Source organism: Pelobates fuscus, chromosome 2 (genome assembly GCF_036172605.1).
Source record: "Pelobates fuscus isolate aPelFus1 chromosome 2, aPelFus1.pri, whole genome shotgun sequence".
In the NCBI taxonomy this organism is placed as follows: Eukaryota; Metazoa; Chordata; class Amphibia; order Anura; family Pelobatidae; genus Pelobates; species Pelobates fuscus.
The window spans coordinates 239,332,007-239,359,360 of record NC_086318.1 but is presented as its reverse complement, the minus strand read 5'-3'; positions in this window follow the sequence as shown (position 1 = coordinate 239,359,360).

Genomic DNA, 27,354 nt, shown 5'->3' with positions numbered 1-27,354 from the left:
CTCAGTATCTCTATAGGACATACACTCTAGGACATACTTGAAAACGAGAGAAATCTCAATGTATCTTTCCTGGTAAAATATTTTATAAATAAATAATAAATAAATAATATTACACACTGTATCCCTGTATTACACTCAGTATATCTATATTACACACAGTATCCATGTATTACACTCATTATCTCTATATTACACACAGTATCCCTGTATTACACTCAGTATCTCTGTATTGCACACAGTATCCCTGTATTACACTCAGTATCCCTGTATTACACTCAGTATCTCTGTATTACACACTGTATCCCTGTATTACACTCAGTATCTCTGTATTACACACAGTATCTCTATATTACACTCAGTATCTCTGTATTACACACTGTATCCCTGTATTACACACTGTATCCCTGTATTACACTCAGTATCTCTATATTACACACAGTATCCCTGTTTTACACTCAGTATCTCTATATTACACACAATATCCCTGTATTACACTATATCCTCCCCCCTGGCCCCCACCCCTGAGCGGTGGGTGGGGGCCCTAAATACTAATAAGGGGGGGCCTAATGTCCTCCCCCCTGGCCCCCACCCCTGAGCGGTGGGTGGGGGCCCTAAATACTAATAAGGGGGGGACCTAAGGTCTCCCCCCTGGCCCCCACCCCTGAGCGGTGGGTGGGGACCCTAAATACTAATAAGGAGGGGGCCTAATATCCTCCCCCCTGTCCTCCACCCCTGAGCGGTGGGTGGGGGCCCTAAATACTAATAAGGGGGGGACCTAATGTCCTCCCCCTGGACCCCACCCCTGAGCGGTGGGTGGGAGCCCTAAATCAGTATAAGGGGGGGACCTAATGCCCTCCCCCCTGGCCCCCACCCTTGAGCGGTGGGTGGGGGCACTAAATACTAATAAGGAGGGGGCCTAATATCCTCCCCCCTGTCCCCCACCCCTGAGCGGCGGGTGGGGGCCCTAAATAGTAAAAAGGGGGGCCTAAGGTCCTCCGACCTGACCCCCACCCCTGAGCGGTGGGTGGGGGCCCTAAATACTAATAAGGGGGGACACCTAAGGTCCTCCCCCCTGGCCCCCACCCCTGAGCGGCTGGTGGGGGCCCTAAATACTAATAAAGGGGGACCTAATGTCCTCCCCCCTGGCCCCCACCCCTGAGCGGCGGATGGGGGCCCTTACTACTAAAAAGGGGGGGGACCTAAGGTCCTTCCCCCTGGCCCCCACCCCTGAGCGGCAGGTGAGGGCCCTAAATACTAAAAATGGGGGGGGGACCTAAGGTCCTCCCCCCTGGCCACCACCCCTGAGCGGCGGGTGGGGGCCCTAAATACTAATAAGGAGGGCGACCTATTGTCCTCACCCCGGCCCCCACCCCTGAGCGGCGGGTGGGTGCCCTAAAAAAAATGTCCCCCCCAGGTGACTAGGGGTCCCCAAACCCCTAGTCACCCCCTCCCCCCCCCAAAAAAAAAAAAGTATGAGGGGGGGACCTTTAACTAAGAACCTGTAAAGAAAAAAAAAACTTACCATTGGATGTTTTCTTTCTTCTAAAATCTTCTTTTTTCAGCCCCAAAAAAGGCCAAATAAAAAACCATAATAACCGACGCAATTAAAAAAAAAATAATAATCCATCTAAACCCATGGAGGGCTATGTTCGCCAGCGAACCGTTCGGGACATCACTACCTGTCAAATATAAAGGAAGAAGGATCGAAAAAATTCAAGATTGTCATTATTGCTTAATATCGATCTTTATATTAGCGGTGATGATCATTTCAGACAAGCATAAAAGATGTTGGGACAGTAAATATCTTTAAAGAAGTAATTTGATTGTTCTGGCCTACAAGTAAATAGAATACTATATTGGATGGCTTCCCTTTATTCCTTGGCATATGAGCTCCATTAAGGAATAATCCTGAATGGAGAACAAAGTGTAATACCTGAAGACCACATAATCCATTCCTTACATGAATGAGAAGCTTATAACCTGTTATAATGCACTTAGAACAGTTACACAGAGGATCTGAGGGCAAAATTCTAAATATGCACAATGTAGATATGTGGAATGCAGTATATATCTAGCAGCATGATTAGCAGAGAGCCTGCACTACATCCCATAACTGCTGATAGGTTTGTACTCACAGAGTGATTAACTGACTTACAATGTACAACAACTGGTCTAGAATCAAGGACTTTAAACAATGCTACATCTATCAAGGCACTAGAGAAGGCTAGAATAAAAAGGAGACAAAGCAAGTTCAACAGTAATGGAAAATATTGCAGTTTTGTTGAACAGAGCTTAATCAAAATCCAATAAATCGTGATAGTAAACTGTCTAGTTTACTATCTACTTTTTCATCTAAAAATGAGACCCAAATTGTTAAAGATGAGTAGGAGAGAAAATGTAGTATGTGTTGATCTTGAGAAAACAAAGTAAATATACACTGAATTTGGATAATATTGTAAAATACAGCTTATTATGTACTTAAGTTCCTCTGGAAATAGCTTGTTGTAAACAAATTGAATAATTTATCCCTTGTTTGAACTTAAAGTGGTTAATGCAAAATGAAAGCTGTAAAAACCAAAGACAAAGTTACCTGTGCTTTCTCCTAAATCCCTATGTATATTTAAACAAATACAGGTCATTTAGTTACTCCAATGGCCATTGGAGGGAATGCCCGCCTGCCAATGTCAAGGCAGACCCCCTTTAGGTGGGTCCCACTCTGACCTGTCACCTTGCTTCCTTGAGTTTCTGGCAAAGATATCTCTAATGAGAGAGAGGGGTATTATTTATATACACTCCTATATACTTATTAACCCTTAATAGGGAACACATAGGATGGACGGCAACATTGTAACAAAGCTGTGTGATACAAAAAGTGAATACAAAAAAACACAAGTCCTGCGCTCACTCCCATCACTCCTGGAGACTTACGCCCTTGCATTGACTATAGGGGTCTTAATAAAATAACAATTAACAAACGCCTACACAATACCTTTTATTTCTGGACTTTTCGACACGCTCAAAGGTGCCAGAGTATTTACTAAACTCAACCTTGGGAACGCTTATAACTTAGTCAGAATTAAGGAGGGACATGAGTGGAAAACAGCGTTCAATACCAGAATAGGACATTATGAGTACCTGGTCATGCTGTTTGTGCAACGCCCGAACGGTATTCCAAGACTTTATAAATTATGTCCTCATATTCCCTGAGGACATAATTTATAAAGTCTTGGAATACCGTTTGGGCGTTGCACAAACAGCATGACCAGGTACTCATAATGTCCTATTATGTCTCCACACGTTCATGTTGGTGTACCTGGATGATATTCTCATTTATTCTCCAGACCCACGTACCCATAACGAACATGGGAAAACAGTGTTAAAGACCCTGCTGGTGAATGGCTTATACTGCAAGCTAGAAAAGTGTCAGTTTGACCAGACCGAAATACAATATCTTGGGTATGTTATATCCCCCTCTGAGTTCAAGATGGATCCACACAAACTGGAGGCAGTATTGCAATGGTTGTTACTCAAAGGCCTTAGAGCCATACAGCGCTTTATTGGATTTGTGAACTACTATCGTAAATGCATTAAAGGTTTCTCGTCTGTGATAGCTCCTATCACTAACCTTACCTGAAATGGAGCTAACTGTAATTCTTGGCCCAAGCAAGCAAGAGGCATTTGATAAATTAAAATCTTTATTTGCTTTAGCACCTGTTTTAACACATCCCGATCCTGCTAAACCTTTTATCTTGGAAGTGGATGCATCAGAGATAGGTGTAGGGGCCATTCTGTCTCAACGAGAGAGTCCTGACATACCTTTGCATCCCTGTGGGTTTTTCTCTAGAAAACTGACTCCTGCTGAGAAAAACGATGACATCGGGAATAGGGAGTTATTGGCCATTATTCTTGCTCTCAAGGAATCTCTTGGAAAGTTCCAAAGAGCCACTCCAGATTTTCACTGATCACAAGAACTTGGCTTATATCGGGGACGCTAAGAGATTGTCCTCCAGACAGGCTAGATGGTCACTCTTCCTTTCTCATTCCAATTTTGTTATTACGTATAGACCTGGTACTAAGAACACAAAGGCAGATGTGTCATGCAGACAGTTTGAGACAGATGAGGTTCCCGAACAAGAGGTATTCCCGATTGTACCGCCCGAGTATCCAGTTACTACGACAGTTTCGGAGGTGTCTTCTCCAATCCTATGTGCTATAATAGCGGATCAAACTCAGGCAGCAGTGGAGAGACCACCTAACAAACTGTACGTTTCACCATCATTTAAGACTAAAGTACTTGGGTTATTCCATGATAACTTGACAGCTGGACATCCAGGGATGCACAAAACACTCTCTGCCATTGCTAGAAAGTTCTGGTGGCTAACACTTAGGGCTGATGTCAGGGACTACGTGGGGGCATGTTAAAAATGTGCAGTTTCTAAGGTCCCTTACAAATCTCCTCCTGGGTTGTTACAGCCACTTCCAATACCAGACGCTCTATAGAACCATCTAGCCGTGGATTTCATTATGGATCTCCTTAATTCCAATGGGTATAACACTATTCTTATGGTTGTGGATAGATTCTCCAATATGGTGCATTTTATACCCCTCAAGAAATTGCCGTCTTCTCAAGATCTTGTCTAAGTATTCTTGCGTGAAATCTTTAGGCTATATGGGGTACCGAAAAACATTGTTTCTGACAGAGGTAGCCAATGTATTTCTAGATTTTGGCGTGCTTTCTGTAAACAGTTGAATATAGAACTTTCTTTTTCCTCTTCTTATCACCCTCAGACCAATGGGGCAGCGGAGAGAGCCAATCAGGCCTTAGAGTCCTATTTATGTTATTTTGAGTGGGAGATACTGTCACGGCCCCCGTCTCGCTGCGAGGCGCGGTCGCACCCGACCGGTGTGACCATGCCGATGAACTGAGCTTACCTGCTCAGCGGCGAGTCGGGAACCGCTCTTCTAAATCCACCTGCCCTTATTGAATATGGCCATATATACCGCGCCCCCCCAGACTCGCACGACTGTGCGTGTGACGTGTCGACGCACACTCACGTTCCGGGGTCAGAGGTCACCCTCTGCAGGGCCGGATTAAGAGCACACTGGGCCTGGTGCTGACAATTATGATGGGCCTAATTACAGAATCTTATTGACCAAAAACACTAAAACAGTCATACCTCCCAAAAAGGGGGCATGTCTGTCCAAAGAATTTGAAGGACAGCCTGGCATGAATGCATGTCAGGCTGCCAGCCAATCCTGCAGGCTGTCCAACTAAGGGCATACTATGCAGGCAGCACCCTGAGCTTGACATAAATGCATCTAATGATGCGCTCACTCCATGCTTTCTAAGGACTGCCCCCTAGCACTCACATGTCCACTTGTCTCCTTACCTTATTACTAGCAGGCAGAAGTTCCTGGTATATAGTCTGAGACAGAGAAAAGGTGTATGTAGTGAGTGTAAAAGAAAGGGGACATGCCACAGTGTTACAGAGACCAGCGTCTGCATTACCTAAACTAATTTTATTGTCAGCCAGTCCACACAAGTTTTGTTCCCATACATCCCTCTTAAGCTTCCAAACGTAAAGGGACACTATAGTCACCATAACAACTACAGCTTATTGTATTTGTTCTGGTAAGTAGAATCATTCCATTCAGGCCTTTTGCAGTAAACTGTCTTTTCAGAGAAAATAACTCCACTGGCCACTCCACTTCCACCACCACTTCTGATTATGTCAGCAGACAGTCAGTTCAGAGGCAGAGCCAGCAGCTGCAGACTTGAATACAAGTTATATTTTACTATACTTAAGGAGGCAAGAAGGGGCCAGGGTGGTGGTTTTAACATAATACATGATTGTGATTGTGTTCCTGACCCTATAGTGCTCCTTTAAACAAGAGTATGTGAAGAGTAGTTAGGGTTGCCACCTTTTGTTGGAAAAAAATACCAGCCTTAATCATTTGTATAATCACAAGGAGTGACATCAGAGAAAATTCTGTAAAATCACCAGACTACTCACAGTTTGATTCTGCTGTATAGATGGATTGCTCCCAGTGTCTCAGTCTCGCAAGTCACCCAGTGTCTCAGTGTCCCTATGTATCACAGTGTCAGTGTCCCCATGTCGCCCAGTCCCCTAGTCTCTCAGTGTCTCAGTGTCCCCATTTCTCCCAGTGTACCAATGTCTCAGTGTGTCCCCATGTCACTAGGATACTGGGGACACTGAGAGACCCGGGGACACTGAGAGACATGGGGACACTGAGAGACTAGGGAGACATGGGGACACTGAAACATTTGTGGACACTAAGACACTAGGGACACAGAGACATGGGAACACAGACACTGGGAGACTAGGGGAAACTGGGAGACTAGGGGACACTGGCTGGGAGACAGACACTTGGGGACACTGGGAGACATGGGGATAGTTGTGGACATAGACATGGGGACACTGGGACATATAGGGACACTGGGAGACATGGGGACACTAGGCACACTGAGACACTATGAACACAGACACTGGGAGACATGGGGACACTGAAACATTTGGGGACACTAAGACACTAGGGACACAGAGACATGGGGACACCGGGAGACTATGGGACACTGGCTGGGAGACAGACACTTGGGGACACTGGGAGACATGGGGACAGTTGTGGACATAGACATGGGGACACTGGGACATATAGGGACACTGGGACACATGGGGACACTAGGCACACTGAGAGACATGGGACACAGATACTGGGAGACTTGGGGACACTGAGACACTAGCGACACTGGATGGGGGACATGGGGACACTGGGAGAAATGGGGACATAGTGTCTCTGTGTCCCAGTGTCTCCCAATGTCCCTATGTTTCACAGCATCCCCATGTGTCTCAGCATCCCCATGTGTTCCAGTGCCCCCTAGTGTCTCAGTGTCCCCATGTTTTCCAGTGTCTCCAAGTGTCTCAGTGTTTCCAGGTCTCCCAGCGTCTGTGTCCCCAGGTCTCCCAGCGTCTGTGTCCCCATGTGTCCTAGTGTCTCAGTGTCCCCTAGTGTCTGTGTCCCCATTTGTCCCCTAGTGTCTGTTTCCCCTAGTGTCTCAGTGTCCCCTAGTGTCTCAGTGTCCCCATGCGTCCCTGCTGCCTTTCTCCCCATCCCTCTCTTACCTGAGCTGTAGAGCTGCTGTCTGGACTCTGTGCTGTATTGCTGCTCCCCCACGGATCAGTAAGTAGTAGAGAGAGGCAGGGATATGCTGTAACTTCCTATCCCTGCCTCTCTCCACACACAGTGGCCCCCCCTACTGGCCGGTGCTGGTATTGCAGAGTAATCTCCATTTATTCTGAGAAAAATACCTGCATTTGTATTGCCGGTAGTACTGCAATACTGGCACGGCCAGGCAGCCTCAAATACCAGTCAGGTGACAAACCAGTAAAATACCAGTCAGACGGCAAAGCTAAGAGTAGTGTGTAAAAAAAAAAAAAAAATTTTTTTTTTTTTTTTTTTTTTTTAAATGGGCCTATTCCATGGGCCTGGGCCTGGAGCTGCAGCTCCATCAGCCCCTATGTTAATCCGGCCCTGACCCTCTGACCAATCACAGCCAAAGGAGGGATATTTAAATCCATGAAGTTCCCTGGTTCATTGCCCTGTTGTGGTTTCCTTTCCTGGTTCCCGAGAGTGCGTTTTCTTGTCCTGTTTTTGATATTCCCGGTATTTTAACCTTGGCTATTCCTGACTATTCTGATTTCTGGTTTCCCTGACTTGGCTTGCTTAATGATATTGTGTATTTCTAGCTTCCTTGATCTCGGCTATCCCTTGACCATTCTCTGTCTTTAACGTATTAGTCCGGCCATTTTAAGGACCGGTTTATGGTCTATTCTTTTCTGTTCTGTCTATGTAGACGTTACATAGTTCTGCATGCTGGACCACACTAGCAGTTGTGACACTAACACAGGTATACATACATACAAATTTATATAGACAAATACACACACACCTTAACACACGCATACACTGACCTATACACACGCACACACAGACACACAGAAAACACAGATGCACACCCTGACACACACACACATACAGATGCACATCCTGACACACACACACTCACGGACACACACTCAAGTGATATTTAAAAAAAAAATGTAAATCTCCAGCCACCCACCTGTTAGCTTGCCTTATGTGTCCAAGAGGGGTGCTTGGAGTTCTGGCTCTGCTGCTGGGAGTGAGGTGTCTGGAGCAGCTCTTCATGCTCCTCTCCTCTCATGCTGCCGCTTCCTCCTCTCCTTCCTGCGCTGTTTTTCTGCATGATGCTGGGAGAAAGTGACAAGCTGTCACTTTCTTTCAGCCAGCCGACAATACCCGTTCATGGTCTTAAATGTTTAGCATTAATGTTTCCCAAGCTTTAATCATAGCACCGGGGAAACATTCTGCGGTGCCCCTGTGTGCCCCTTGGGGCATCGCGACACACAGTTTGGGAACCACTAGTATAGATGATGCCCCTGCTGTGTAACTGCCCACTTCTATGCAATCTAGTTTAATTACATTTGTATTTGTTTCTACATTCCTCGTGGTTTCATGTTCAATCAGATGTTAACTTGCTTTAGAAGTTTTTATCTTGTGCCCTGTAAATTGCACTTTATTTTTATTAAGCTCTATTAGTTTCATATTTAAAATTGACATCATTCATGTAATGCACAACAGACATTTATAGGCGTTTATAAAGTAAGCATACCAAATAGTCAAATTATACACGACAAACACAAGACATTGTTAATTGAACTTAAATTACACACAGGAGGCTCCTGCAGGCTATTAGCAGAGCAATAGATAAGAAATTCGAAATTTAACAAAAAGTGCAATGAAGGAACCTAAAATATGTAGGTTCCTTTTCAGGTAGACTGTGCAGGGAAGTGTGACTAGGGCTGTATAAACAGTGATTTAACTCCTGTATTTCAGAGAAATAAGCAGTGAGACTACAAGGGCATGAGCTATATACCAATATATTAAGCTAAAGTTTTTTTTGGTTCCTACAGTTTCCCGTTAACATAATATGGCCATATGGTTTCACTAAATCCACATATGTGGTTGCTAAGATAGGTGATATTAACTAGCCTTATAAAATTTTAATTTTTGGGGTATTCCCTGCTCCCTTAATCTGTATTTCATAACTGTCTGTATAAATCAAGCATGTATACCTTGAACACAGGGCCGGCGCGTCCATAAGGCGGCGCAGGCAGCCGCCTTAAGGTGCACAGGCTCTGGGGGCGCAATATTTCAATGACCGGCAGGAGGGAAGCTCTCCCTCCTGCCAGGCCACCATCTCGACCCCCGGCGTGGCGTGCGGCAGTGCTGTGATCAGATGCGGCGAGGGAGCTCTAACCTCTCTGCTCTGCTCCCTGGAGCGCTGTCTGCTGATGCCACGGGAGCCAGAATATGACATCATATCCCGGCTCCCGCGGCATCAGTAGACAGCCCGCGAGGGAGCAGAGCGTGGAGATTAGAGCTCCCTTGCCGCGTCTGATCATAGCACTGCCGCACGCCGCCCAGCAGCCCCAGGGACAGATCCATCATCCACACCAGCTCTCCAGGTAGGGAGGCTGGGTGGAAAATGTGTATTTATAAAATAATTAGTGAATGTATGTGATGTGTGTCTGTGAGTGACAGTGTGTGTTTCTGTGAGGTGAGTGACAGTGTGTGTGTCTGTGAGTGACAGCGTGTGTGTCTGTGAGTGACAGAGTGTGTGTCTGTGAGTGACAGCATGTGTGTCTGTGAGTGACAGTGTGTCTGTGAGTGACAGTGTGTGTGTCTGTGAGTGACAGAGTGTGTGTGTCTGTGAGTGACAGCGTGTGTGTCTGTGAGTGGCAGCGTGTGTGTCTGTGAGTGACTGAGCGTGTGTGTCTGTGAGTGAGTGTGTGTGTCTGAGTGACTGAGCGTGTGTCTGTGAGTGACAGTGTGTGTGAGTGACAAAGTGTGTGTGTCTGTGAGTGACAGTGTGTGTGAGTGACAGAGTGTGTGTCTGTGAGTGACAGTGTGTGCGTCTGTGTGTGTGTCTGTGAGTGACAGCATGTGTGTCTGTTAGTGACAGTGTGTGTGTCTGTGTGTGTGTCTGTGAGTGACAGCGTGTGTGTCTGTGAGTGACAGTGTGTGTGTGTGAGTGAGTGTGTCTGTGAGTGATTGTATGAGTGTGTGTGCATGTGAGTGTATGAGTGTGTCTGTCAGTGTATGATGAGTGTGTTTGTCAGTGTATGAGTGTGTGTCTGTCAATTCAGTGAGAGTATGTTTGTCATTGAGTCTTTGTGTGACTATCAGTGTGTCTGTCAATGAGTGTCAATCAGTGTGGGTCTGTCAGTGCCAATGAATGAGTGTGTGTCAGATCAATGAGTCTGTGTCTGTCAGTGACGTCTGTGTGTTTGTCATTGAGTGTGTGACTGTCAGTGTGTACAGAGTGTAGCGGAGCGGAGCGCGGTACAGGAGCTTCTGTTTCCTGTACCTGGCCAGACTGACAGGAGGTGCTCACAGAGAGAGCACTCCCTGTCAGTTCGGCCAGGTACAGAAAACTGAAGCTCCTTTAGGGGATCTGCTCTGCTCGGCAATGCAACAATAGAGGTAGGAGGCACACCAGGAAGGGGAGTGTGACCACTAAAGGGGAGTGGGGTGCACCAAGGGACAGGGTGGGAATGGGAGAGAAACACCAAGAGACAGGGAAAAGAGGGGGATGGGGAGAAGAACACTAAGGGACAGGGAAGGGAAGGGACCATTAATGGTCGGGGAGAGGAGAGGGGCTGGTTAAGAGGTGAAGATGTTTTTTGGGGGGAGGGGCAGGGGGGGGCGGAAAAATGCATCTTCGTCTATGTACCTAAAAATCCAAGCACTGGCCCTGCATGAACAGTCACTAAGAGGTTAATCAATTCTATGTTGGTTATTGTATTTAATATATACTAATTTCTAATAATATATCTGTGTTCTCATGCACCTTCCCCTTGTGCTGCTCATTACATGTTTTCTCAGTTGGAGTGTAGGGTGGGTTCTAACTGACAGATCAATCTGATAACACATTTTAAACAGCACCCGTTAATTGGTAATTATCAAATTCTCTCACTGTTTTGAAATACAGCACAGAGCAACTGATAAAAGAGAGCATATTCTGGTCAAATAAGATAAGAATTGAATACTTACAGATAGGTTTATTTAAGTAATAACAGTTGAAACAAAAAACGGAAATGTATTAAAATAGTTAGTTCTAAGAAACCAAAAGACACTGTGTAATTAGTGAATGTATTTAATTACAGTGAGAAAACAGCATTGACCTCTTAGAAATTAGCTTGGTCCCATATATTAGTTAATTATTCAATTAACAGAAATTGTAAAGTGCTGTACTGCCCAGGGTAAATTACTAAAGTAATTGTGTTGTAATTTCTGCTGGGGTTGATGCCATCACTTTTATCAAGATACAAACAGAAGGAGTGGGTACATAAGGCTTCTAGCAATCACAGGTCTATTGGAGCAATGTTTTAACTTGTGAAAGAACCTTTATCAAGCCTAACAATTGTGCTAAACATACATTTAAATTTTTCCAATAAAATTAGCCAAAACATAGAACTTACTTGATGACCGCTGGTGTGAGACAGCTTCCAGTTTTCAAAAGAAATAGATGCAAAAAATGTACACACACATCACATAAATTTAAAGATGGAGCATGGTCTCAGCAATAACAACGATCTCAGCAACGAATTCCACTCTCATAATGCTATCTTAGGTATCCCTAAACTCTGTGAATATCACAAAAGCAGCAATTCCAGCTATAAGAATGCACAGTGCCAACAATGTTGGACAGTGGGTATGGAAATAATTGCTCTGTCTCTACGTTCTGCACAGAATGATCTTTGGACCAACAAGAACATCAGATAACATATTTGCAATATATTTTTATATTGCATCAAACTGGCAATAGTTTTTTGGGATGCCAATGTGGTGAACAGTAGGGTTAAATGCTATTCACTCACTTTTAACCACACTTCTAACCATTGTCCCTCCCTTCCAACCAAATACTGAATTGCAGCCAATATCACCCATCTCACATACTCAGTAGAGACTTTTAAAAAAACGTTCCATTACAGATGTAACAACTAAATACAATCTCATCTCTAATGCATTTTTTGTATATTTGCAAATTGTTGGCATTTTTGCAAACCATATTTTTTTCATTGTCCTCCATGTCTGAAACCATTACACTATCTTTTTTTTAACTTGCTCGCATTCATAACCTCCCAAAATTAAAGCCCCTTTTTTATGCCATTCCACTTACGTTTAAGAAAGAGTTAAAAAACAAAACACGTATATGTTCAAATGGAAGGCAGATATAGGCCAGCAATTCCATGGCAGAATGACATTCAGCTTGATTTATTTTTCTTTCAAAAAATGTGCAATCTGCTATCATACAACATAAGATGTCTCGCCAGCTGTGTTGCGGTTAGTTTCTTAGCCTATGTGATGGCTCACATTAAGCATTAAACTCCAGAGAAAAGCAAAAGCTTTGTACTACTAGGTGTCCAGGTATTAAAAATATGTGTCTGTTTGTCCAGCCATTGTATAGCACTAACGAATTTGTTGGCGCTTTATAATAATAATAATTAAACCTCTGATGTCGGGCTGGTTAGGACTTGGAGGTGAGAATTTGGGCACTGTTTTTGATGAGCATTACAGAGAAACTGTAATGGAAAAGGAACACTCAAACTAACCAGTGAAGCCCATCATGGTACCATCCATTGATTCTTTACATCCCTAAAGCAAAACTGGTTTCCTTTCCATAGTTTTCAAATTTTTTAGACACTTCATGAAAAATATATATTTTAATGTTATGATCATTAGAGTACAGTGCCCATCTGTGAACCATTGCTACTAATTTAGCCATGCAATTTTGACTTACACAACCACTCCTGTTAGCAAAAAAAGTCAAATAACATTTACTAAGTGTAGTCTCAGAAAAATGGTAATAAGTAAAATATTCAAAATGAGGCTTTATTGATAAAATCGATTGGTAAACAAAAATTGTATAATAAAAATATTCTTGGCTAACTATATGTGACAGACAAAAGAGATTACATCAAGTTACAAAGATCAAAGCATTGGAACCAGATGGTTTACACCCTTGGGCTCACAGGGAGCTTAAACCGTCATGGGCACACTATTGGCTTTAATCTTCAATTACCATTTATAAGGAATATTGCCAAATATACTAGCATAAAGCAGATGTGCCTTTAAACAAAAATGGAACAAAATCAGAAAATAGAATTTAAAATGTTCAATTACAAAATGTATTGAGTAATGTTTTAGACTTTTACTCGTCTAAATTATCAGCAGTGATTTCTTTAGTAATGCACGTACTCTTGCTGTCTGTCATTTTTATCAAGTTACAGTATTTACTTAGACATGTGATGAAGCAGCAGAAGGTGATGTATACCCTATTTCATATTATCCTCATGGTACGTTTTTCTAAGTATAAACTAATACATTGATCTTTATGTGGCATATATAACCCATAACATACAAGAGAACTGTAGACAAAATTATGATCTTGGCCTTTGAAAGATATATACCACTCTTTGTTTCTTAGATACAGAATAGCAGACAGCTTACATGAATCCTTTGGTTAGAAGATTACGATCTTTTAATAAATTATACTTGTGTGAAACTCTAAAGCATACACATCAGAGAGTTAATATTTAAAGGGAAGTGAAGTGCATACATAAATTAGGTTTATAAAAAGAAAAAGATTAAATGAAAAACTACTTTTTTTTCCATTTACAGGATTGTTATTTTTGCTTTTTACTGCGTGGCAGTATCTGTGTATATGCGTCTGGAGATGGGAGTTGGTGTGTGCATAATTGCATGTTTGGGCATATGTATCTGTGACTATGTATGTGGGTGTGTGTTTACATATCTTGGACAGAATGACCTAAATATTGCTAGGTAGATGTTAATTCACAACAACATACACTTAACAAAATTATAAACGCAAAACACATATTTTTACCCCCATTTTTCATGAGCTGAACTCAAAGATCTAAGACTTATTCTATGTACACAAAAGGCCTATTTCTCTCAAATATTGTTCACAAATCTCTCTAAATCTGTGTTAGTGAGCACTTCTCCTTTGCTGAGATAATCCATCCACCTCACAGGTGTGGCATATCAAGATGCTGATTAGACAGCATGATTATTACACATTTTAGAGTGTTTTTTTTTATTGTGGCCAGCCCAAGGCACACCTGTGCAATAATCATGCTGTCTAATCAGCATCTTGATATGCCACACCTGTGAGGTGGATGGATTATCTCGGCAAAGGAGAAGTGCTCACTAACACAGATTTAGACAGATTTGTGAACAATATTTGAGAGAAATAAGCCTTTTGTGTACATAGAATAAGTCTTAGATATTTGTGTTCAGCTCATGAAAAATGGAGGCAAAAACAAAAGTGTTGCGTTTATAATTTTGTTCAGTGTAGTTCCAAAACAGCTCGGTCTGTAGGTAAAGGTAGACACAACTCATGGTAAAGAAACTTTGCAGAACTAGGTTTGTTCCTAGTAAAAGATAAGGTTAGATCTTTGTAAAGTATTGAAAAGTAAAAGATGGTTAACCTGAGCAATTTTGTGCCATGTACAACCTTTTCAGAAAATTATCTCTAAAGGACATATTTTGGCTTTAACCCCTTAAGGACACATGACATGTGTGACATGTCATGATTCCCTTTTATTCCAGAAGTTTGGTCCTTAAGGGGTTAATGGAGCCTTGCAAACTTGCCCTGAATGAATCACTTTTATATTGCTTGTGTCAAGCCTGCAATTCCCTGTTTAAAAGGGGATATAATTATTAAATAGCACAAAATATTAGACCTCTCATCATACAAAGTATGATGCACTGTCAGCTACGGATATTTAATAGACAAAATCGGTGCCATGTGAAACATTTAATGTCTCTCAAGGGTTTACTGAGCATAAACTGTGTTATCCTCAAAAGGCTAGCAGATTTTAAGGCTATTTTTCTGTCAATTTATTCACATGACAACACTACTATAAATTGTTCTATGTACCAATGGAGCTAAACACGTATTATATGTTCACCATGAAGCTCTGAAAAACAAACTTGCAACTTCTCGCCTTTCTATACAAAATACATTTTGGTTTTAGCCATTATTCCCTTGTTGACTTAGTTTGACTGAGATTCCATGTATTTGTGACTGGGGCCTTTTCTGCACTTTTGCTTTGCGTTTGTTCCACTATACTATTTCCTTTCAGCTTTCCTATTAAGTGCACCCATACATAATATATATTCTTTTTTTTTTTTTTTTTAAGGATTAATTGTGCTTTTTATTTTAAAATTGGGGGGAAAAATAGAAAAAAAAAATTTCATCATTTTGCTTCTGATAATTTCTACACAATAAGCACGCAAAATAAAATGCATTCACTTATTAGTACTGATTGTTAAATTGTTCAATATTTAATACATTTTTGGATATTATAGGACAAATATTGCAAGGAGTTTATTACTGTATTAAAGTTAAACTTTTACAAAATTTGGTCTGCTGAGACTAAAACTATAATTTCAGTCACATAATCCAAAACTGGTAAACAAAAGTGCATATTCATATAAAGTATACCTAACCAAGATATTTATTAAGAGCATTTTGATTCTTTTCATTTAGCCAACTTCTGTCAAATCTGCTGGTTATATATTTGTGTTTTTCATACACATATTTCATTTTCATAGATAATTTCATAGACCTTGTGTGTCCCACTACCGTAACAACCCCAAGATTTGTATTCTACTGTCCCCGAGTACAGCAATATCCCACATTTAGACCTTTACAGACATGCCAATTTCTGTTTTCAAACTTCCTATTTTCACTGATTGATTTACTTGTTCCATGGGGCAAAATAGAAACCCCCACTTGCATTTTAACGCCATTACGGTGTACCATTTACTAAAGAAGACAAAGTGAGATATTTATTATAGGGCATGTTGAGTCTTTTCATTTAGCCATTTCATCACTAATTTCGGCCAAATTTAGCAGTAATTTATTTTCACACATATTGAACTGTAATTGTTGTTTTCTTCAAAGACCACATATTTGAATACTGCTTCAACTTCAGTTCAGCAATACCCCACATGTATATGTTTGAAAGATCCTGGGGGAACTACTGGGGCCAAAATGGAGACATGCCTTAATTTCAGCTTGCAAGTTTGCTTGCTTCCTACAGAAGAAATTTGTTGAAATTATACTGTGACGAACCCCCTGGCACCCCGACCGGGTGCCTCCGCCAATCGATGCTCCTAGTGCTCACCGAGGACTCCAAGCACTCCACCAGACACCATCAGCACTGTAGACGCCCACAAACCGCCGCAGCTTGGTTAAGGATCTCGCTGTCCTCCACCCACCCTGGACCCAAGACCAGGATCCAGCTTCCAGTGGGTGAACCTCTCCTACTCCAGAGAATATAGCAGGAACAGCTCTTATAAGAGCTAGTGATTATACCCAGGGGCGTATTGTGATATTGCTGTCCCCTGCACACATGAGACGAGGCTCTATGTTGAGGGTGAAGAGGAACTGATTTTAATGGTGCCACACTTGGCCTTATATGACAATCCCCATGCAAGGGGTACGCCCACATGGACCTTTTTTGGAACTGAGTTACAATAAGAGCAGTATTCTAATGCACGACACTCCCACACATAGCATACAATCCCTCCCCTCTGCCTGGGAGATAATTGAGTCAGATACTGTATTAACCCATTTATCTCCAGGCAGAAAAAACACACATTTCTATAAAGTCCCAAAAGTACCACAAAACACATAAAATCGCACAAAAGTTACATCTCCTGGGTGACCAACATATCCAAAAATCACCCAGATCAGATCAGGGGTTCAGGAATTTCCTGGAAGTCATAGTTTTTACAGACCGCACGCATGGTTCCATGCCCAAAATGGTTCCATAGAATCACGGCTAAGTGCTGTTGGGGGACCGACCACGAACCGCGAAGTCTTCATGCCGAAAATAGTTTCAGGGTATTCGCAGCTTGAAGTCTATTCGCGGTTCTGGTCCATGCGAACGTTGTCAGGGAGCTAGTATTCAGTTCTATGGAAAGTTCCGAACCAGGGAAACCAGGGGGAATAAAATATGGGTCTTTACAATTGTTGACTTGGCCCGTAGTCTTTTGGCAAGAGGCTGGCAAGCAGGTCCCTCCAAGTACCCATGACGAGGTTCAGTTCGTCACATATACCATATCAATTAGCACCAATCTTTGATGCTAATTCTAATCCTATCCAATAGTATGTTACCCTTACCCTGAATAACCATGTCTCTAGTTAAAACTCTTGTTAACCCTTGTTAACCCAAGCACTAGCCTACCCCAAATCAACTAACCCTAACTAACTTAGAGCCTTGCTAACACTGCTTTGTTTAGTACATAGATAAAATATGCTCCCTTTCCCCTAAGGCTTAGTGGTCACTGTGATAGCCAAACGCAGTTATCAAATTGCCTTAGTACTGTTATTGGCTTAGAAGGTGAAAGTTCAGCTTGGGACCAATCAGGCATTAGCACTAGACTGCTTCATTGTTAAAAAACCCATACTTGCTGCTTATGGCATGTATCAGGCAAATAGATTGCCTACATTCCTACACTGTAGATTGGAAAGCAATATGTTGTAACACCCCCATCACAGTGTTCCATGCCAGACAGGCTCTAAACAGCAATGTCATCTGCAGCATATATCGGCACGGCCATGTACCATCAATAATTTTCTATAGAAATTGGCAACAAATCACTGGGGCATAATGCCATGGTGATCAGGTGCCTTAGCTCACCTGGTGGAGGCTGTTGCTGGACTGCATTACCAGTGATATTCAAGCTAATGGCTGCCGTACTGGCATTGACATAAAGGGTACAGCGCATATCACAAAGTGTTTTAGCCATATTTGCATTATTTTATTAAACAGCAAATGGTACAGCAAAACATCCTTAATACATATGTGTCAACATGATATGTTATATTTTTTTTAACATAATTGTGCTACAAAATGATTAGATATAAATAGAGTTGAGCGGACACCTGGATGTTCGGTTCCGGCGTTTTTTTTTTTTTTTAAAAAGTCCGGGTTCGTGCTCGAACTTGACCCCGAACTTGACCCCGAACCCAAACCCCATTGAAGTCAATGGGGACCCGAACTTTTGGGCACAAAAATGCCTCTAAAAACTCCTGGAAAGGGCTTGAGAGCTGCAAAAGGAAGAAAATGGGGATAAGAGTAGTACAAGTGCCCTGCAAACAAATGTGGATAGGGAAATCACTTAAAATAACATAAAAATAAAAAATACAGCTGAGCCATAAAATAGCAATAGATGGAATCTTTGATTTTAGCTTTGGAAGAACATAAATCAAAATCTAAAGCATGGCTGTCAGGAGGATCACCAGAATTAACCATTTGAGAGAGGGTTGGAGTGCAGGGTATTCTCTTTCATTGTTCAAACTGAGCTCAACTCCTGATGCATGTAGAAAAGGCCTTCACAAGCCTCTGCTATTGTGTGCATAGTTTATACTATGTGACCCATAGATTGAGGAGGCGGTGACCGTGGCGGTGTAGGTGGAAGCAGCGGTGTTGGAGGAGGATAAGGTAGCATAACTGTTTTTTATTTGTTTTTTTTTTGTTTATTTTTTTTGTTTTTTATTGGGGTAGCCCCCAATTTATTGGGATTTGGGACATATAAAAAAAGAAACATTTGCGGCCTGTGGTGCATTTCTTGCAGTCCTGATGCATGGAGAAATGCTTAACTCCTGATGCATAGAGAAAAGACCTTCACAAGCCTCTTTTATTGTGTACATAGTTTATACTAAGTGACCCATAGGTTGACAAGGTGGTGACCATGGCGGTGTAGGTGGAAGCGGCGGTGGAGGAGGTAGCCAACACGTTTTTTTTTTTTTTTTTTTTTTTTTATTGTTGTAGCCCCCAAAATATTGGGACATAAAAAAAGAAAACAAAGAATAAGTGCACTTGAGTATAACACTGGCTGGGTGAGGCTGGTATAAATGTCTATTCTGCACAAGGTACAGACAAGTCTGGTGGTATCCATGCCTGGTTCATTTTAATAAATGTGAGCTTGTCCACGTTGGCTGTGGACAGGCGGCTGCTCTTGTCTGTGATAACGCCCCCTGCTGTGCTAAACACACGTTCAGACAATACACTGGCTGCAGGGCAGGCCATCACCTCCAAGGAATAAAGGGCAAGCTCAGGCCATGTGCCCAATTTAGAGACCCAGAAGTTGAAAGGGGCAGACCCATCAGTCAGTACGTGTAGGCGTGTGCACACGTACTTTTCCACCATTTTGCTGAAATGCTGCCTCCTGCTAAGACGTTCCATATCAGATGGTGGTGCTGGTTGTTGTGGCGTGCTGACAAAGCTTTTCCATATTTTGGCCATGCTAACCCTGCCTTCTGAGGTGCTGGCCGTGCCCCAGCTGTGTTGGCGACCTCTTCCTCCTCCTCTGCCTTCGCCTTGCCACAGATGGAGTTGCGCAGTGCACACCTGATTTTGTCCGCCAACTGGTTGTGCAGGGAAGGGTTGGCTCGCCTGGAAAAGTAGTGGCGGCTGGGAACCACGTACTGTGGGACAGCCACCGCCATCAGGTTTTTAAAACTGTCAGTCTCCACCAGATGGAATTACAGCATTTCAAATGCCACAAATTTTGAAATGCTGGCATTCAGGGCCAGGGATCGCGGGTGGCTAGGGACGTACTTCCTCTTTCTCTCCAGTGTTTGGGAGATGCACAGCTGAACGCTTCCATGGGACAATGTGGTGATGCTTGGGGATGGTGGTGGCAGGTGCCACTGTCACTAAAGAGGTAAGAGGCCGAGACAGCAGCAGAAGAGAAAACAGGAGGAGACTGAGACCTTTCTTGATTTTTGATGTGCTTACTCCATTGCAGCTCGTGCTTTGCATGTAGATGCCTGGTCATGCAGGTTGTGCTCAGGTTTAGCACGTTTATGCCTCGCTTCAGGCTCTAATTGCATAGCGTGCAAACCACTCGTGTCTTGTCATCAGCACACTGTCTGAAGAACTGCCACGCCAGGGAACTCCTTGGAGCTGGCTTTGCTTTGCTCGATCCCTGGGTGTGGTGGGCAGTAACAGGTGTACCGTCTAGGGGACAGCAGCTCTGCTTTTGCACCCTGCTCCCTCTTATGCTGTGCTGGTGCCTCTGTGGGACCAAGGCCTCTTCCTCCAAACTGCACAGGTCACTCTCATGACCTTCATTCCATGTAGGGTCTAGGACATCCTTGCCGGTCTGCACACTGCAGAAAGCCACAGCAGTTGGCACCTGTATTTCGTCATCATCAGAGACGTGCTGCGATGGTCCTTGCATGTCCACATCCTGACATAAGTGGTTGTGCATCAGTACACTCAATCTCTTCCATTTCTGGGGCAGGGCTAGGTGGATGGCCCACGGAAACCCTGCCAGCAAAGTCATCAAAAAGCATAAGAGACTGCTGCATGGCTTGTGGCTCAGACTCCTTTGCTGATTTGCAAGGGGGTGAGGTGACAGATGGCCATGGGCTGCAGGTGCCAACTCTGAGCTTTCAGTAGGGGGCCGGGTGGGAGACAATGTGCAGGAACTGGAGGCACTGTCAGCCATCCAATCTACTATCGCCTGTACTTGTTCTGGCCTCAACATTCGTAGAGCGGCATTCGGGCCTACCAAATAACGCTGAAGGTTCTGTCGCCTACTCGCACCTGAGGAAGGTGTTTCACTTGTGCGTGTAGATGGCACAGATCGACCACGTACAGGAGCTCCACCAACACCAGCAGCACCACGACCAGGGCCACGTCCCTTATTTGATGCTCTCCTCATTCTTTGCGTTCACAGACTAAACTAGCAGATGGTTTATGTCAGGCAACAATGTAACCGCCAATAGTCAACATTTTTTTTTTTGTTTTTTTTTTAGTTTATTGGACTGCAAGAAATGCACCGCATACCGCAAATGTACTATTTAGCAGTTTAGCACCCAGAAAATAAGAATTTTTACAATTGCGCTGTAAGCGCACTATTTGACGCTTCTATTTGACTCTCAGATATGAAGAGCACACCGCAAATGTACAATTTAGCAGTTTAGCACCATAACAATTAGAATGTTTACAACTGCGCTGTAAGCGCACTATTTGACGCTTCTATTTGACTCTCAGATATGAAGAGCACTCACAAAATGTACAATTTAGCAGTTTAGCACCAAAACAATTAGAATGTTTACAACTGCGCTGTAAGCGCACTATTTGACGCTTCTATTTGACTCTCAGATATGAAGTGCACCCCACTAAAATACTATTTAGCAGTTTAGCACCCAAAAATTTTTACGTTTTAAAACTGTAACGTGACAGCAGTATTTGACGCTTCTATTTGACTCTCAGATATGAAGTGCAGGTCGCAAATGTACTATTTAGCAGTTTAGCACCTAGAAAATAAGAATTTTTACAATTGCGCTGTAAGCGCACTATTTGACGCTTCTATTTGACTCTCAGATATGAAGAGCACACCGCAAATGTACAATTTAGCAGTTTAGCACCATAACAATTAGAATGTTTACAACTGCGCTGTAAGCGCACTATTTGACGCTTCTATTTGACTCTCAGATATGAAGAGCACTCACAAAATGTACAATTTAGCAGTTTAGCACCAAAACAATTAGAATGTTTACAACTGCGCTGTAAGCGCACTATTTGACGCTTCTATTTGACTCTCAGATATGAAGTGCACCCCACTAAAATACTATTTAGCAGTTTAGCACCCAAAAATTTTTACGTTTTAAAACTGTAACGTGACAGCAGTATTTGACGCAACTATTTGACTCTCAGATATGAAGAGCACGCCCCAAATTTACTATTTAGCAGTAAAGCAGCAAAAAATAATTTACTTTTTAAAACTCCGATGTAACCACAGTATTTGACGCTTCTACTTAATTGACCTTTTAAAACTCTGATGTAACCGCAGTATTTGACGCTTCTATTTGACTCTCAGATAGGAAGTGCACTCCACTAATGTACTAGTTTGCAGAATTCTTTCCTAAGCTGTCCCTCACAGATGCAGCATCCTCTCCCTACACTAATAAGACCTCATGTGCGTGCGGCGCTACGCGACTCCAGCTTATATAGAGCCTGGGTCACATGCTGCACTGGCCAATCACAGCCATGCCATTAGTAGGCATGGCTGTGATGTCTTCTAAGGGCACACAAGTCAAACGCTTGTTGATTGGCTGCCCTGCAGCCTTTAAAACGCGCCATTAAATCGCCAAACACCGAACTCCAACCCAAACATACAGTGATATGTCTGTGTTCGGGTCCGGAGTCCCAAAAAAGTAATGTTCGGTACGAACCCGAACTTTGCAGTCTGGGTTCGCTCAACTCTAATTATGAGGCAAAAATGTGGTTCTTTGTTGAGCTTATTTGCTTACACCTACCCAAAATCCCTTGCAGTAGTAAGAACACAGTTAAAGTGAGATTTCCATGGGAAAAGCAAGTCTTATGGCCAGGGCTGGGGCAAGGATTTTTGGGTACACAGGCGAAGATGATTTTGGAGCCCCCTTCCCAAAAGCATCTTCACCTGTGTGCCTCTTAACCCGCCTTTTGTTTCTTATCCCCTTTCTTATCACCTTTTTAAAATGTCTTACCCCTTTAGTGTCTTATAGCCTATTTTTCCCCATTGTGTGTCTTACACCTCCCTTGTGTATCTCTTACTAGCCCCCTTTGTGTTTCTTACTCCCCCCAGACTCTGTCTCCTTCTTTCCCAGACTCTTTGTGTCTTTTACTTTTACCAGCTTTTTTGTGTGATTCTTTTTCACCACCAGCCCGTCTATCTCCTCCCAGCCCCTCTGTGTCTCTTTTTCCTCTTCTCCAGCCCCTCTGTGTCTCTTTCACCCCCTTTGTATTTCCACTCACAGGCCCTTCTGTGTGGCACTTTCATCTCCAGCCCCCCAGACCCATCTGTGTGTCTTTCTCCCCACTCAGGCCCTCTGTGTGCCGTGCCACTCTCCCCTCCATGTCCCTTAGTGTTCCTCTCTTCTCTCCTACATTAGTGGTCCTCTCCCCTCCCCGTCCCTGAATGGTCCTCACCCCTCCATGTCCCTTACTGTTCCTTTCCCCTCCCTTTTCTGTCCCTTAGTGTTCCTCTCCCTTTCTTCTCCTGTCCCTTAGTGTTCCTCTCTCCTCCCTCCCCTGTCCCTTAGTGTTTCTCTCCCTTCACTCCCCTGTCCCTTAGTGTTCCTCTCCCCTCCCTTCCCTGTCCCTTAGTGTTACTCTCCCCTCCCATCCCTGTTCCTTAGTGTTACTCTCACCCCCTTCCCTGTCCCTTAGTGTACCTCTCCCCTTGCTCCCCTGTCCCTTAGTGTTCCTCTACCTTCCCTTCCCTTTGTGTTACTCTCCCCTCCCTCCCCTGTCCCTTAGTGTTACACTCCCCTCCCCCTTCCCTTAGTGTTCCTCTCCCCTCCCCCTTACCTGTCTCTTAGTGCCCCCCATTCCCTTAATGTTCCTCTCTCCCCCTAGTGTTCCTCAACCCTCCCTCTTTTTTAGTGTTCTTCCCCCTCCTGTGTCCCACAGCATTCTTTCCCCCTCTCCCCTGTCCCATAGTGTTCCTTCCCCCCAACGTTTTCCTCCCCCCATAGTGTTCCTTTGCCCCCTCCCATAGTTTTTCTTCCCCCTCCTATAGTTACCCCCCCATAGTTTACCTCCCCCCATAGTGTTCCTTCTCTTCCCTCCCATAGTTTTCCTTCCTTCCTAACATAGTTTCCTCCCCCAGTGACCCTCTCTCTCCCCCCTTTGTCCCCGGTGTTTCTCCTACCTTTCTTGTAGCGTGGCTGAGCAGAGCGGACCGCAGTACAGGAGCTTTAGTTTCCTGTACCCAGCCGGACAGACAGGAAGTGCTCTCTCAGTGAGGACTTCCTTTCAGTCTGGCCGGGTACAGGAATCAGAAGTTCTTGTACTGCAGCGCACTGCTCCACTCGGTCACGCTACACTGAGTGCCTGGCAGGGCCCTACTTAAACAAGCTAACAATCAATATATATATATAATTAGTTGTTTTGATGAAGGACACTTCCTCGTAAGGTGGTTTGACTGGGAAACCTTGATTTTCCAATACTAAGGCAGTGATGTCATCACTGCTCTAACCAGCTGCTATATTATTATTGGTTGTCAGACAGTCGAACCCCATTATCAGTAGCCATTATTAGCAACTGGCTGTTGTTAATAGCAGCAGTATATGGCAGCTATTTACAGAGAAGGTTGGAAACATGCCCTACATAGTTTAATTCTGTGTGAAGATTGTGGTTCCTTAATTTTAGGTATAACTTAGTTCTGTGTTTTGTAGTTGAGTTGCCTTTTAAAATAACTTTAAGTTCATAAGGTTCCACTGCTGATATCTTATGTTCAATCAATGCATAACAGTTGCTTTCACTTGTGTTGGTGAGGTAGTTGTTGCTGCTTGCCCACTACTTTCTGACATACATATCTAGAATCTTCTCCAAATATAAAAATGGCTTCTTTTACAGTGAAATATATATTTGAAAGAAATGCTGACAGCACTACACATACCCCGGACGGAAACCGATACTTCCTGATGGGTGCTGGGTGAGGGAAAGTTAAAGACTGAATGTTTTTATACAGTTTTAATTGTTTATCTCGTGCTGCCTATTTTCTCATAAGGTTGTCAACTTAAGCATTGACGGTTTTAACCCCAGTACTATCTATCCACAGTGTGGCTGTTGTGGTATTGTCAGGAATTGAAATATGACATAATCATTAAACAAACAGTTGTTCCCAACACTTGCTGTTATAAATCAAATCATAAGGATTGATTGTTGTAACTTTAAAATTAAGTTCTTTGTTACATAAAATTTGATTTGTTTCATTTTGTTGGACATGTGTTCTGTAAAGTATTAGAGGTGTAAAATCTGATACTTCTGTTGGAATGTCCTAAAAAAACCTATTGGTCTCAGAATGAGAAATTGCATGAAACTAGGTGTGTTGAAATGTTGAGAAAACAATCTTGTTAAAGGGCAAACGCAATGTAACAGAATTCGAGGAGTCTTGACATGTGCACAGTCGTCCTTGTCGGCATATGCACAAAACCCCCCACCACATACTTAATTATAATAATGACACTGACACCTGGGTTTTGGCAAAAGTATATCACAGCTTTTATTTATTATTAACATAGAATTATAAAGGTCATTGTCACACAACAGGCCCACGTTGGCCTGCACAGTTTACCACATTATTTACAATTTAACCCCTTGACAATGACCCACCCCAACGTAACATCATAACATAATACACCAACATTGTAACATATTAGCTTAATCTGAAACATGACCATTGCCACCGAAGGGCATCAACCATTGCCACCAAGGGCACCATCCATTGCCACCAAAGGGCACCACCAGTGTAGGGGCATACCGAGACACCCCTACACACCCTGGTTCGGAGCTACCTACGAGCTCGAACCTACCAAACCAGTCCAAAGGCCTACCTATTAGCCCTGAACTCCAAACTGTCCCCCCTCTCACTCTTTTCTCCCCCCAACTTTACTCTCCATCCCCCGCCGCCGTGACCAAACGGGAAACACCTGAAAGCAAAGGGAGGGTGGGTGGGACAACGAACAGGTAAGTGTAACTTTGGATTAAAAGTGCTGTTAGACCTAAGATGGCCGCTACTTATACCCCCCTAGTAACTCCTCCCTACTCCATGTCCTTAGACCAGCCCCCAACTACTGACAACTAGCTGCCTGCCTCCTGGCAATGTCAAGGCCCATTCCCCTTAGCTGCGCTGCTCCATGGGCTTCATGACATGTGCACAGTCGTCCTTGTCGGCATATGCACAAAACCCCCCACCACATACTTAATTATAATAATGACACTGACACCTGGGTTTTGGCAAAAGTATATCACAGCTTTTATTTATTATTAACATAGAATTATGTCACACAACAGGCCCACGTTGGCCTGCACAGTTTACCACATTATTTACAATTTAACCCCTTGACAATGACCCACCCCAACGTAACATCATAACATAATACACCAACATTGTAACATATTAGCTTAATCTGAAACATGACCATTGCCACCGAAGGGCATCAACCATTGCCACCAAGGGCACCATCCATTGCCACCAAAGGGCACCACCAGTGTAGGGGCATACCGAGACACCCCTACACACCCTGGTTCGGAGCTACCTACGAGGTCGAACCTACCAAACCAGTCCAAAGGCCTACCTATTAGCCCTGAACTCCAAACTGTCCCCCCTTTTCTCCCCCCAACTTTACTCTCCATTCCCCGCCGCCGTGACCAAACGGGAAACACCTGAAAGCAAAGGGAGGGTGGGTGGGACAACGAACAGGTAAGTGTAACTTTGGATTAAAAGTGCTGTTAGACCTAAGATGGCCGCTACTTATACCCCCCCTAGTAACTCCTCCCTACTCCATGTCCTTAGACCAGCCCCCAACTACTGACAACTAGCTGCCTGCCTCCTGGCAATGTCAAGGCCCATTCCCCTTAGCTGTGCTGCTCCATGGGCTTCATACTCCTTACTCCATGGAAAAAGTTAACTTTACCATAGTGATGCATGACACTGCCATATAATTAAATATAGCAAACATAAAAAGTAATGAGCTTCAATTGGTAATATAATAAATTAATCTCATGTCAATCCCCAAATGTTATTTTAACAGAAATGTTCACTTTCTTCACTTGTTTATTAAGAAAATCTAAAGATGTAATTTATGCTTACTTTAGCAATGTTGGTGTTTTAAATAGGTTATTTTACAATCTTTGTATTTTATTATGTGTAGTTACTTTTTAAACAGTATTGGGATGATCTTTTCAAACAACATCTAAAACAACCTTATTCTCCTTACCTTGCTTCTATGAATTTAAAGGTATAGCAGTGCATCTTTCTCTACTTACATAACAAAGCAGACAACTAACCAATGAAGTATAAATCCATTATAAGAAAAAGTGAATTGTCTATAATAATTAAGGCCTGTAGCATTCACATTATGTTTATTACCTCACCCATAATGTGTGTGCCGGTATGTGCAAAATTGTGTCTTTTGTGACCGTCTGTCTTGTTAGTAGTGATGTCACGAACATAAAATTTTCGGTTTGCGAACAGCGAACGCGAACTTCCACAAATGTTCGCGAATGGGCCATAGACTTTAATGGGCAGGCGATTTTTAAAACCCACAGGGACTCTTTCTGGCCACAATAGTGATGGAAAAGTTGTTTCAAGGGGACTAACACGTGGACTGTGGCATGCCGGAGGGGGATCCATGGCAAAACTCCCATG